The sequence below is a fragment of the Delphinus delphis genome, chromosome 6 (assembly GCF_949987515.2).
Source record: "Delphinus delphis chromosome 6, mDelDel1.2, whole genome shotgun sequence".
NCBI classification, from domain to species: Eukaryota; Metazoa; Chordata; class Mammalia; order Artiodactyla; family Delphinidae; genus Delphinus; species Delphinus delphis.
In genome coordinates this window covers 106,104,706-106,117,605 of record NC_082688.1, presented here as the reverse complement: position 1 = coordinate 106,117,605, position 12,900 = coordinate 106,104,706, and the positions used below count along the sequence as shown (strand labels likewise).

The 12,900-nt window shown below is 41.4% G+C and overlaps 1 protein-coding gene across 4 annotated transcripts in view; it reads right to left on the bottom strand.

The window, feature by feature from the left end:
* MSRA (methionine sulfoxide reductase A) overlaps positions 1 to 12,900 on the bottom strand; it is a 369,470-nt gene that overhangs the window by 113,160 nt on the left and 243,410 nt on the right. The gene's annotated exons all lie outside the window — the stretch shown is intronic.

The window sequence follows — 12,900 nt, the reverse complement described above, 5'->3', positions numbered from 1 at the left end:
TTAATTTGCATTTCCTTGATTAATAATGGCACAGATTATCATTTCATGTTTCCTCACCATTATAAGTCCTTTGTCCATTTTTCTATTCAGTGGTCTGCAGTTTTTAAATCTACTGGAGATAATTTTAAAATCTACTTTTTATATATCTTGGATATTAATACTTTGGCAAATATAATCTTCCTATCCTTACATTTTCTTTATGATTTTTTTGATGAACAAAAGTTGTGATTTTAATATAGTTAAATTTATCAAATAGTTTCCCTTATGGTTAGTGCTTTATGTATCTTGTTTAAGAAATGCTTCTCAAACCCAAGATCATAATGATATTATCTACTTGAAGTTTTGTAGTTTTGTTTTCACAATTTAGGTCTGTAATCTACTTGGAATTTACTTCTTTTTTTCACTCTTCTTACAATATTTTAGATTTTCTTTTTAAACTTATTTTTATTGAATAATGGTTGATTTATAATATATTAATTTCAGGTGTACAGCATAGTGATTCAATATTTTTTATAGACTATACTTCATTTAAACTACTATATATAAAATATGTAACTAATAAGGACCTACTGTATAGCTCAGGGAACGCTACTCAATTCTCTGTAGTGACCTATAGGGAAAAGAAACTTAAAAAGAGTGGATATATGTATATGTATAACTGAATCACTTTGCTATACACCTGAAACTAACACAACTTTGTAAATCAACTATACTTTAATAAAACATTTTTTAAAATGAAATATCAACTTTCCAAAGTTAAAAAAAATAAAATTACAAAATAATTACTATATTGCCCTGTGTTGTACAATATATCCTTGTTGCTTATTTATTTTATACATAATAGTTTATACTCTCAATCCCATACCCCTATCTTGCCCCCCTCCTCCCCTCTCCCCACTGGTAAGCACTAGTTTGTTCTCTATATCTGAGAGTCTGTTTTTGTTTTGTTATATACATTTGTTTGTGCTATTTTTTAGATTCCACACATAGGTGAAAACATGAAGTATTTGTCTTTCTCTGTCTGACTTATTTCACTAAGCATAAAATACCCTCTAGGTCCATCCATATTGTTGCAAATGGAAGAATATCATTTTTATGGCTGAGTAATATTCCATTGTATATATATATATATATATATATATATATATATATATATATATATATATATATATTCCATTGTGTGTGTGTATATATATATATATATATATACACACCACAACTTCTCTATCCATTCATCCGTTGATGGACACTTGGGTTGCTTCTGTATCTTAGCTATTGTAAATAGCGCTGCTATGAACACTGGGGTACATGTATCTTTTTGAGTTAGTGTTTTCATTTTTGTCAGATACACATACAAGAGTGGAACTGCTGGATCATATGGTAGTTCTATTTTTAGTTTTTTGAGGAACTTCCATACTGTTTTCCATAGTGGCTGCACCAATTTACATTCCCACCAACAGTGTACAAGGGCTCCCTTTTCTCCACATCCTAGCCAACATTTATGTGTAGACTTTTTGATGTCAGTCATTCTGACAGGTGTGAGGTGGCACCTCACTGCAGTTTTGATTTGCATTTCTCTAACAATTAGCAATGTTGTGTATCTTTCATGTGCCTGTTAGCTACCTGTATACCTTCTTTGGAAAAATGTCTATTCAGGTCTTCTGCTTATTTTTTAATTGGATTGTTTGCTTATCAATATTGAGTTGTATGAGCTGTTTATATATTTTAGATATTAACCCCTTATCAGTCACATCATTTGCAAATATTTTCTCCCATTCAGTAGGTTGTCTTTTCATTCTGTCAATGGTTTCCTCTACTGTGTAAAAGCTTTTAAGTTTAATTAGGTTCCATTTGTTTATTTTTGCTTTTATTTCTTTTGCCTTAGGAGACAGATCAAAAAAAAATTGCTACAATTTATGTCAAAGAGTGTTCTGCCTATGCTCTCTTCTAGGAGTTATATGGTTTCAGGTCTTACATTTAGGTCTTTAATCCATTTTGAGTTTATTTTTGTATGTGGTGTTAGGGAGTGTTCTAATCTCATTGTTCTACATGTAGCTGTCCAGTGTTCCCAGCACCACTTACTGAAGACTGTCTTTTCTCCATTCTACATTCTTGCCTCCTTTGTCACAGCTTAATTGACCATAGGTGCATGGGTTTATTCTGGGCTCTCTGTCCTGTTCCATTTATCCGTGTGTCTATTTTTGTGCCAGCACCATGCTGCTTTGATTCCTGTAGTTTTGTGTTATAGTCTGAAGTCAGGGACCACGATACCTCCAGGTTTGTTCTTTTTTCTCCAGATTGTTTGCTCTGGCAATTTGGGGTCTTTTGTGCTTCCATATAAATTTTAAGATTATTTGTTCTAGATCTGTGAAAAATATCACAGGTATTTTGATAGGGATTGCATTTAATCTGTAGATTGCTTTGGGTAGTATGTGCTTTATAATAAATCTTGATATCCGGAAGAACAAATCCTCCCATCCTCTTGTTCTTATCCAAGAGGGTCTCTGCTTTTCTTAAACTTTTGCCTTTCCAAATAAACATGAGAATCAGCTTTAAAGATCCACAAAAATAACACAACAAAAAAACTGCAGCTGAGTTATTTTTATGAGATGCTTTTAAAATACTGATTCAATTTCTTAATGATTATAGGTCTATTCAGTTTTGTTTCGTTTTTGGCCATGCCACACAGCTTGCAGGATCTTAGTTCCCCAACCAGGAATTGAACACAGGCCACGGCAGTGAAAGCACCGAGTCCTACCCGGTGCTTTGGACTGCCAGGGAATTCCCAGTTTTGTTATATTTTTAAGGACTCTGTCTTATCTAATTATCTAACTTTTCAAATGTATTGACGTAAAGTTGCCTATCTGCAGTGATATCCCATTTTTTCTTCCCAATAATGGGTATTTGTGACCTCATTTTTGCCTTGATCAACTAACCAATGTTTTATCAATTTTATTAGCCATTTTGAAATATCAATTTCTGGCTTCCTTTATCCTCTCTACTACTGTTCTATTTCCTATTCCATTTACTTCTGTTCTTATTTCTTTCTTCTTCATTGTTTGGTTTATGTTGTTGCCGACTTTCTAAGTTCTTGAGATGGATGCTGAGCTCTGTCTTTCACCACCTCTAATGTAAGAATTTAAGGCTCTGTATTTCCTTCTAAGAACGGCTTTAGCCATGCCCTATAAGTTTTGAAGTGTAGTATTTTAATTACCAGTCAGTTCATAATATTTTCTGATTTCCATTATGGCTTATCTTTGATCCATAGAAAATCATAAAATTTCTTCTATTCTAACATAAAAGGATTTTCTACATATCTTTTTGCTATTGATTTCCAGCATAATCACATTATGATAAGAGAAACATAATCTCTATGATTTTAGTCCCTCTACAACATATTGAGACTCTATGGCTTAGTACATTTCCATGTGTGATTAAGAAGGTGTAGGGTACAGTGTTTTATATATGTCCATTAGATCAAGTGCTTTAATTGCATTGGTCACAGTCTCTATACCCTTAATAAGGTCCTTAAGACTCAACTCTTCTGGAACTGGCAAATTCCCTAGAGCAAAGGTGTTTTAGTCCCCTGTTTACCAGTCTGGATTCCTGTGTTCCCTTCAATTGTTTTGTTTGTTTGTTTTTGTTTTTGCGGTACACGGGCCTCTCACTGTTGTGGCCTCTCCCGTTGCGGAGCACAGGCTCCGGACGTGCAGGCTCAGCGGCCCATGGGCCCAGCCGCTCCGCCGCATGTGGGCTCTTCCCAGACCGGGGCACGAACCCGTGTCCCCTGCATCGGCAGGCGGACTCTCAACCACTGCGCCACCAGGGAAGCCCTGTTCCCTTCAATTTTACATGGTAATTCCTAATTTTTTTGTCGGCATTTTGATGTGATGCTTTTAATATGTTTTCATGTCTTATCCAACATTTTGAGTTGCTTTTGATGAGAAGGTGATCTGAATAGCCTAGCCTGCCATTTAAGAACCTGGAAATTCTAGTTCCTGCCAATGTTATCAGCTCTGATTTTTTTCTCTTATCTAATTTAATACTCTTTTATGTGAAGTAATGTAATTCTTCTGACTTCATTTCTCCTTATTGATTTTATATTATTTCAGGAATTGATCAGCAAAGTTTAAATGATCTAAACTCTCCTATCTCAAATATGTGGAATTCTTCCTGGCTAAAAGTTCTCAAAAGCCTGTTTGAACTTACTGACCCTAATCACATCTTTCAAAAGAAATTCTTGGATACCTGCCCTTGGTATAGGCTGCCAAAAGATATTAGCATTCCTAACCTCTGCCACCACACTATTCATTACAAATAAATTTTGATTTATAGCCTAAAAAAAGCCTATTTGAACTTCTTAATCTTGAAAATCCTTAACAGGTTATAAAATTGTAATATGTATTACAAGGAGCTTGTTAGGACAGATACTCTTCATTGGATAATGTGCTGCTGTTTCCAGTTACGGTGTGGTTGTGTTTTCTGTTGGCTGATAGCATCCTATAACAATGTAGGATGACGTACCATACAAGGGAAATAACACAAGGTTTGAAATTGAACTTTTAGGTCCAAATCCCAGCTCTGACAATAAAGCACTAACTGGCTCATGGAAAATCACTTCACCTCTCTGGGCCTGTCTGTTCATCTGTAAAATGGGTTTAAGACCACCTACTCACGGGTTACTTCAAGGATCAAATGGGATCACATACACATAAGAACTTAGCATCATGCCCAGCCCAGAGTAAATACCCAGTAGGAGTCTGTCATTGAGTCTGGAGGCACCAAACCCTTAAAGCACTAGAAAGGCAGAGGAAAAATGTTAAATATAAGCTCCATAGTATTATATGAGAGAGGGATTTGAAAGTGCAAATAGCACATTTGCAAATAGCAAAGATACTGTGTACATATATGATAATGTTATGCAAGGAAAAGTATGACTGAAAGAACAATTAATAAAGAAAAATATCAGTTAAATTCTTTGTTTCTTTTTTTCCTGTTTCTGAAATTCTTAAAAGAATGAAATCTCTTTCAGAATTCATAATGCTGGGTTTGGGACTTTTTTGCATTTTGTATGTGTGCAGCTGTTCCTCCACTATAAGTATGCACATCTGCTCATTAGCAATACAATATAATTCCCACTGTCTAATTATTTGCAGATGATAGATTCCTTGTACGTGGGCTAAAAAAAGGATAGTCCTTCAAAACTGGTGACTTATTTTAAAAGACCAACTTAAAAGGGTCAGCACAACGAAGTTCAGATATTAATTTGGCAGTTCAAATATATGAACACCAGCACTTAATTGCCAACTTGATGAGAAACAGAAGGAAAAGAGGATTTTTCTCTCTTCAATTAATATTCCCCGATAGACAGCACCAGGCACTGGCTTCTCTATGGTGCACCTGGAAAGAGGCTATGAAGCAAACCTGCTAAAGTTGGAGCGGACCAGCCCCACCGCAGATTCTCAGGGAACCACGCACCTCTAGCGATGCTGCACAGTGAGTGCAGGGCTGTGCTGGGAGGGGGATGTGTGGTCCACGGACACCGAACGGAGAAGAGTCCTTGGGGTCTCTAGTCTCAACCACGGGCTGAGGAACCACATTAATCCCCTACTCTTGGCTCTGAGGGTGAGGCAGCAAGCCAGGGTGTGTGGTCCTAGGGCTCCATGAAACCAACATCAGAGACAGTGTGGCCCATGGGGACAGCCAGATGAAGCTTCTGAGACACCTGGGAGCTCCCTGTGGGAGGGTGGAGGGGGCATGTGGGAGGGAAAGGGATGCTGAGCACTGGATTGAGGATGAAGGGTATGAACCAAGCATAGGAAATGATCAAGCGTATTCAAAACATAAGATGGGGAAAATGAGAGGGAAAGAAATGGAGAAATACTGGGGTTCAAGAGAGAGCAAGGCCCACAAATGGGAGGTGGTGAAATGGCTCTTACACGGGCAGGATGAGGATGGTGGCTATTATAGATGACATGCTTATTCTGTGCCCGGCACGGGGCTCTGCACAACAGACTACATTCCTTCATACATCTTGACGGACACTGATGGGAGAGGAACCGTTTTACAGATGGGAAAACTGAGGTTCGTTCATTCATTTGTTCAATGAAAAAATATTTCATATGAAGCTTACTTTCTAGAAGAGGAGACAGTTAATAAACAATAAACAGACAAATCAGTCCACCCTGTGATAAGTGTTAGGAAGAAAAGAGAGAGCAGTGATGGCAAAAGCCGGGAGGAGGGCTGGAGAGCCTCCTTTAGTTAGGGCGGGTCAGCGAAAACCTCTCTGAGGACGTGACTCTTTAAGCTGAAGGAAAGGAAGGAGCCAATCACGCCAACAGCTGTGGGCAGATGGAGCAGTGGGTATGGGCCCAGCAAGGGAGCACCTGTGTCTTCCAGGAATGGGGCAAATGCAGGCCACGACGCAGACATGCGGTGCGGGAGGGCAGGACCTGAGGCTGGAACAGGAGGCGCCAGTCAGCCGATCCCAGGCCGGGCTGCCATGGTACAGCTGAGTGTGTAGCAGCCCAAAGAAAAGGCAGCAGAGGGACATACTTTTGTTTAGTGTTTTTGACGGATCATTCTGGGTACTGGATTGGGAAAGGGGCAAGGCCAGTTAGGAGGCGATTGTGGCAGCCAGATGAGAGTAATGAGAGCCACGACCCAGCGGTTAGGCAGAGACAGACAGAAAGGAGGCGGTGAGTGACGTAACCTCCCCAGGCCACATGGCTAGTATGTGGCAGGCCTGGTTAAAGCCATATCCTCTAACCCCAGAGTCCATACTCTTATCAGATTTGATTAAAGCTGTTTTAATTAAGGAAGCATTTTAATTAAGATCTTCAGAGGAGTGACTGGGAGTTCATCACCAGCTTACAGTTGAAAGCAATTTTAGTAAGGATTAGTTCAGCTGTTGTAAGAAAAAAAAAAAAGAAAAGAAGGCCTAGAATGAACCAAAATAACAACAGCTTAAAGAAGTTCTTACATAAAGAGTCCAGCCTGGGATACTGACTCTGGAGCCTTCGATCTTGTAGCTCCTCAGTTACAAGGGTGAGGCCTCCACCCCTGTGGTCTAAGACCGTTCATCCCTGCATCCACAAGTCACTTGCGGGAAGGACGAAGGAAGAGGAGAATGGCCTTTCCTCTAAGTGTACCGAATTTGACCCCATCACTGGTACTCATGTTCTGGTAGTCAGAATTCAGACATGTGGCTATACTTCAGAAGTAGGGAAACTGATATTGGGGTCAGCTCACAGTCTCAGCCAGAAGGCCTCTGCAGAAAGGCCACCACTAACCAGAGCAGTTCCCCACCCGCGGCCCCAGCCCCTGGGAAGGCCGGGAGCTACTACTAGAGGTCCACAAATCCAACTGTGCAGCAGGCATGGCCTAGAGGCTGTGGAATGCGTTATGCATGTAGGCATTTCCATTTTCCAGAGGTACGCGACATTGTGCTAGTTAATAAAACAGGCATTCAGTTTAAAGTGATTAAATTTGCAGTAGCATTTTCATATATTTGCTTTAAAAAGGTTACTAAGGGCACAACTATATCACATGGGGGATCCTGAAAAATGTTTATCTTTAGAAGAGGTCCTCCTAGTCAAGAAGCATGGACCCCTCTGGTGTAGGGGAAAGAAAATAGATTCGGGCTTTAGTCAGAGCTGTGTCCAAATATTGCCAACAACATCAAGCAAGACTGTCAGTCTTCTGGAACCTCATTTCTTCTCTTCTGTTAAGCGAAGACAGTGAACCCCAATTCATAAGATTATGGTAAGGGTTAAATGAAATGATAGGTATAAAGCATCTACCACTAAGACTGGCCCGTAAGGGGTGCTTCCTAAATGGTGCTGCTGTCCTTTCCCCAGGATCGAGGAGAGTGAAACAGGTTGGAATCGAGAAGTCAGGTTTATGGGATCAAGTGAGGCAAAGCTGAGTCTCCACACTGTGCACTTGTGTGCTTGTGGCTTGGCTCAAGGTACAGGGTCTGGGCCCTGCCTCCTCCGGCAGGAATAGGAGGACCGAAATGACGGAATTCATGCACAGAGCATGCTAGGTACAGGGCTACAGAGCAAGCATCAGACGCTGGGTTCTTATCTGGTTCTTCTGAGCACTGTGTGAGCAGCAAACGCGAGGAGGTTTCTGCCCACTAACCTCATCACCATCACCGCCAGCAGTTTCATCATAGAACGAGAACACAAACAGTTGAAATCTTTCCAACTAGCAGGAAGTACAAAAGAACCTTTGTGGGTAGAAAACCCACCCTTTAGTAAGCAGAGGGTAAATATTTTCCCACAGAAATCACGGATATAAAAATAACTAAATAAAACGGGTGAAGCTGTATTGTTGTGTTGAGAAGAACACAACGACAAAGCGGCCACCTGCATGGTTCTTGACGTTTTCAAGTGATTTTCACATAATTTCATTTCATTCTTACGACAACCCAAGGAGTACGCAGGATAGATAGTACTACCCCTTTTTTGTAGATGAGAAAACAGAGTTCCAGACTGAGTAAGTATCTTGGTCAAGGTCGTGAGGTTGGGAAGAGGTCCTTCTGGAGCCAGAACCCAAATCTAAATGCCGGGCTCTGCCATGCTGTCTGGAGACCGGGGGAGTTTGGGGACCACACGGTCAGGAAGGGGCATGCTATCCTTAGGAGGCTGGAGGAACTGTATTTGTCCCGTGAGTAAGACAAAGCCAGAAGAGGACGCATTAGCTCAAACAGTGGTATCTGAATGCTTCGGCAAAAGCAGAGGTTTCGTGGTAAATTCAGAGAAAAGACTATTCCGTTTACTGGCCAGTCATCTGTAAACTTCACCTGAAGCGAATCCACGGAGCAGTACTCTCTCAGGACTCACTGCCTGTTGGCTGTGGAATAACGGGTCTTGGGCCCCGTCACTTTAAAAGCCCACACTTTCTGATGGCTCTTACCAGCTCTGCTCCCTTCAAACTGGTGGACCATGGGGAGTTCCTCCTTTCCACTGGGACGGATACTGTGAGAGCTGCTTTAGTAGCCTGAAGCAGGGAAGAACGTGCAGGATTTTCTCTGTCTGGTCTATACCGTGAAGATCTGATTTAATTGAAAGGGAACTTAAGCTTAAATTCTTGCTGTTTCTACTATATTAGACCCTTGTCATTAGCAAGGACCCCGCATTTGCTAATAACACTCAAGGATATTGCTTCTCCCGCAAAGTGAAGTAAATTATAACTAAAGATTTTTAGTGGCCCCTGCAAATCCTTCATAACTTTATAAACAAGGCAGTAAAGCCTTTCAACATGCTAATTAAAATGCATTTCTCTTGAGGCCTACTGCTGCTGAGAATCGTGTGTGTTGGGGTGGGCCTATCACCACATCAAAGATCAATGTCATCTCAACTTTTCCTTAAGTTTTGTCTTTTTGTTGATAAGTAATTCTGGTACAGGTAAGAGCATTCTTCAAGCAGGTGGAGGAATCACTCACTCTTGTTTCTGAAAAGAACCTACAATGGACTGCTTCACAGACCAGAGTCTCCACCAAAGCCAACATGCTTTTGTCCTTACAAACATCCATCTTCTGAGTAAGAGTAATCAGTCTTACACGCTTCTACTTCCCCCACCTGCCCTACTGGATGCTTTTCTTTTCTGGGCCACTTTTCACTGTGAAATGTGATAAGAGTCATCATGTGACTTCAGGTAGAGAATGAAGAAGTTGTGTTCAGATGGCCAAGTTCACCTGCAGCTCAGCTATCTCCTGCCGCATGCCCATCCTTTAGCAAGTGGGCTTCAAATTCTTACCTCAGAAAAATTACATGATTACACGTTTTAGACCTTCAGAGTTCCCTGGAAATGTTAGATCCATTGATACCAGACTTCTTATGAACTTATATTTTTGCTTTTAATCTCCCAGGTTAACCAATACTTGTTTTAATTATTTCAGGTTAACATTTTCGTCTGTGATCTTATACACATTTATGTGAATGCTCATTTGATCTCAGTTTATTGGGATTTAACTATTTTCTTCCTATAGAAATGTATCTTCCCTGTGTGTTAACCAAAATGTTACTGCTGCTTATTCCAGACCACTTAGTGATCTAGCACCACTTAGCAGAATACCTGGCAAAAATAAATGTCATTAATGAATGCCTGTCTTTCACAATACTTCAGAAATATTGAAAAGGCATCTGATATGTTCTCAGGCCATATGTCCCAAATCCTAAATCCTAATTCTGAATTACCAAGGAACCTCCAACAGGTCTTGAAGAAACAATTTCTAGTGTCCGCTCCTCGGTGTCTGAGTCAATGATAAAACCATTCAAATGGCTTCAGACCTCTGATTTATGGAGCCAGATGAACACAGTTAACTAACAGTTACTGAATATAATGATCGAGTATAATGCTCATTGTTTAAATTGAGTTAAGTGGATTAGTTAGGGTTTTTGTTGTTGTTGGAAGTAATAGAGAGCCAACAAACCAGCTCAAGTTAAAAAAAGGAAGGGAATACCTAGTAGCTCTCCTAGCTTGAAGAGCTCACAGGAGAGCTCTCAGAATTGAAGGAAGAGCTGCAGGAATGAGGAGCCTCAGGGCCTCAGAGCCTCCTGAGGGTTTTCTCCTCCCATCTGCTCATCTTCCTCCCTTGCTTCTCTGGTGGGCACGTCATTCCCCATACAGAGCACCCACCCCAGCAGCTGCAACAAACTGAGAACATACAACAGTCCCAGGGAAGGACTCTAGCTGGTTCTGCTTGGGTCACATGCCTGTTCTTTGGATCAAACATTGTTGACAACAGAAAAAGATACTGATTGATCAGGACTGGATCATATGATCACTCCATTGGCCCTATTTCCAGAAGGGTCCTAGGAAACCCTACAAGGCAGAAAAAGATTGTTATCATGGCCCATTACACTGAACTATCTAAAAAAGTAATTCTAATAATAATGCGGGAAGATCAGATATCTTGTGATTTAATATGTGTGATTGTATATATTACATGAAGCACTACTCTAAGCAGAAACAAATATACACAAGGGTAGAAAAACTCTCCTCCTACATGTATAATTTGTCCAAAATACCAGTGTAAAAAATAGGTCACTCGACATTCCAGTCCCATTGTCCGTGACCCCCATCATTCCATCATTACCAACTTCATCTTCTGACTCATAGAATTGAACCAGATGACCTCTAAAGTCTCGTCCAGTCTATGAGCCTGTGAACACCTTGTTAGGAAAAAAAAATACCTCTGGAAGAACAGCACATCAACCGGTTACATTATTGGACAGTGTTATGGGCTGAAGTGTGTCCCACCCCTCCCCACACTTCACATGTTGAAGCCCTAACCTCCAATACTTCAGAGTGTAACTTCATTTGGAGATAGAGACTTTAAAGATCAAGATTAAATGAAGTAATTTGGGTGGCCCCTAATCCAATGTGACTGGCGTTCTTATACAAAGAGGAGATCAGGACACAGACACACACAGAGGGAAGACTGTATGAGGAAAAGACAGCCATCGACAAGCCAAGATGAAACCAACCCTGCCAATGCCTTCGACTCAGACTCCCAGCCTCCAGGACTGTGAGAAAACTAATTTCTGTTGTTTAAGCCACCCAGCCTGTGATACTTTATGATGGCAGCCTTAGCAAATTAACACAGATAGTAAACCAAGAATTTCAAAGAGGACTGAGGCAAAGTTGAGACAAGTCTGATCCATGGGATGGGGAGAACAAGAGGTTCTCCTAAAGTTCTTTTGAAGGTGGAATTCCCCTGAGATTCAGGGGCCAGAACTCGTGGCCTAATAACTGAGGTGTGCTAGTAAAGATGTGATAAAATGGGTAAGACATTAAGAGAAGTAAGGAGAGAGAAGTGGATGACAGACTTCACCCTCTTTGAAATGTTGCGGGGGTCAAGCATAAGGTGGTTGTATCAGGACACGGCATTACGGGTGGCCAGGCCAAGGCCACATACCCAGCCTTGTGGGCCTGTGGGGAGCCTGTCTCCTCCATGACTTCAGGTTTGCCTGGGCTCCTGATAGGTGTCTCCACTTAGAACTTTGGAGCCCTCAGCATCCTGCCTGACCCTCAGCTTTGAGAGCCAAGAGGCTGAATGGCTGCTCCATCTGGACCAAAGGCTTCCCAGCATGAGTTCCTGGCTGTCACGACCCTTACTTATGATGCTCACCAGTCAGTTTCCCTTTGAGCCATGCGTGTCTAAGCCATTAGGCTTGCCGTTCTCATATGATGTGACAGTCCAGTAGTCCAAACGGGGGTGGCATCAGAACCTTCCGATGATAGTACTCTTGCCCTAGCAGTTCTGTACCTCCCCTGCCCCATACCTCACTGCTCTCCCACCAGGGACTCATCTCCCCATGTCAACCAGACTTCACTGTCATGGAGAGCCTGCTCCTGGCCTCCTTCGCGGCCTTTACCCACCCTGCTGGATGTACCTGGATCCTGGACCTGCCTGACCCTGGCTCGTTGATCATTTTGCTGTTCTTGCCTTAGCGCTGACCTTTGCCCTCTGGCAAACCACCCTGGCATTAAGTGGAGCCAGAACTCAGGACTCACCAACTTATGCTGCTGGGGTCTTGGTAAGGTCCCACCCCAAAGCACAATGCACATTTGGAAAAACACATCCATTCATCAGGAAGTAGCCAACATGGCGTACCCACTCCCCCAAAATCTGACACCAAAGGGAAAATATTTCCGTTAAATAGACCGATTGCTAAATGAAAATCACATCGGATATACAGGACTTTTCAGTCCATAAGCCTCATAGTATCAGATCATCACACTGGCAAAGCAGTGCTTGTAAGGCTGTTAAGATGAAATCCGGAGATTACTCCATTACTGAATATTACAATGATATTTGCCAACAGGAGATTTTTGCTTGTGTGTGCATTCAGATAAAATTCCTGACCACCATTGTTTACAGCCCGA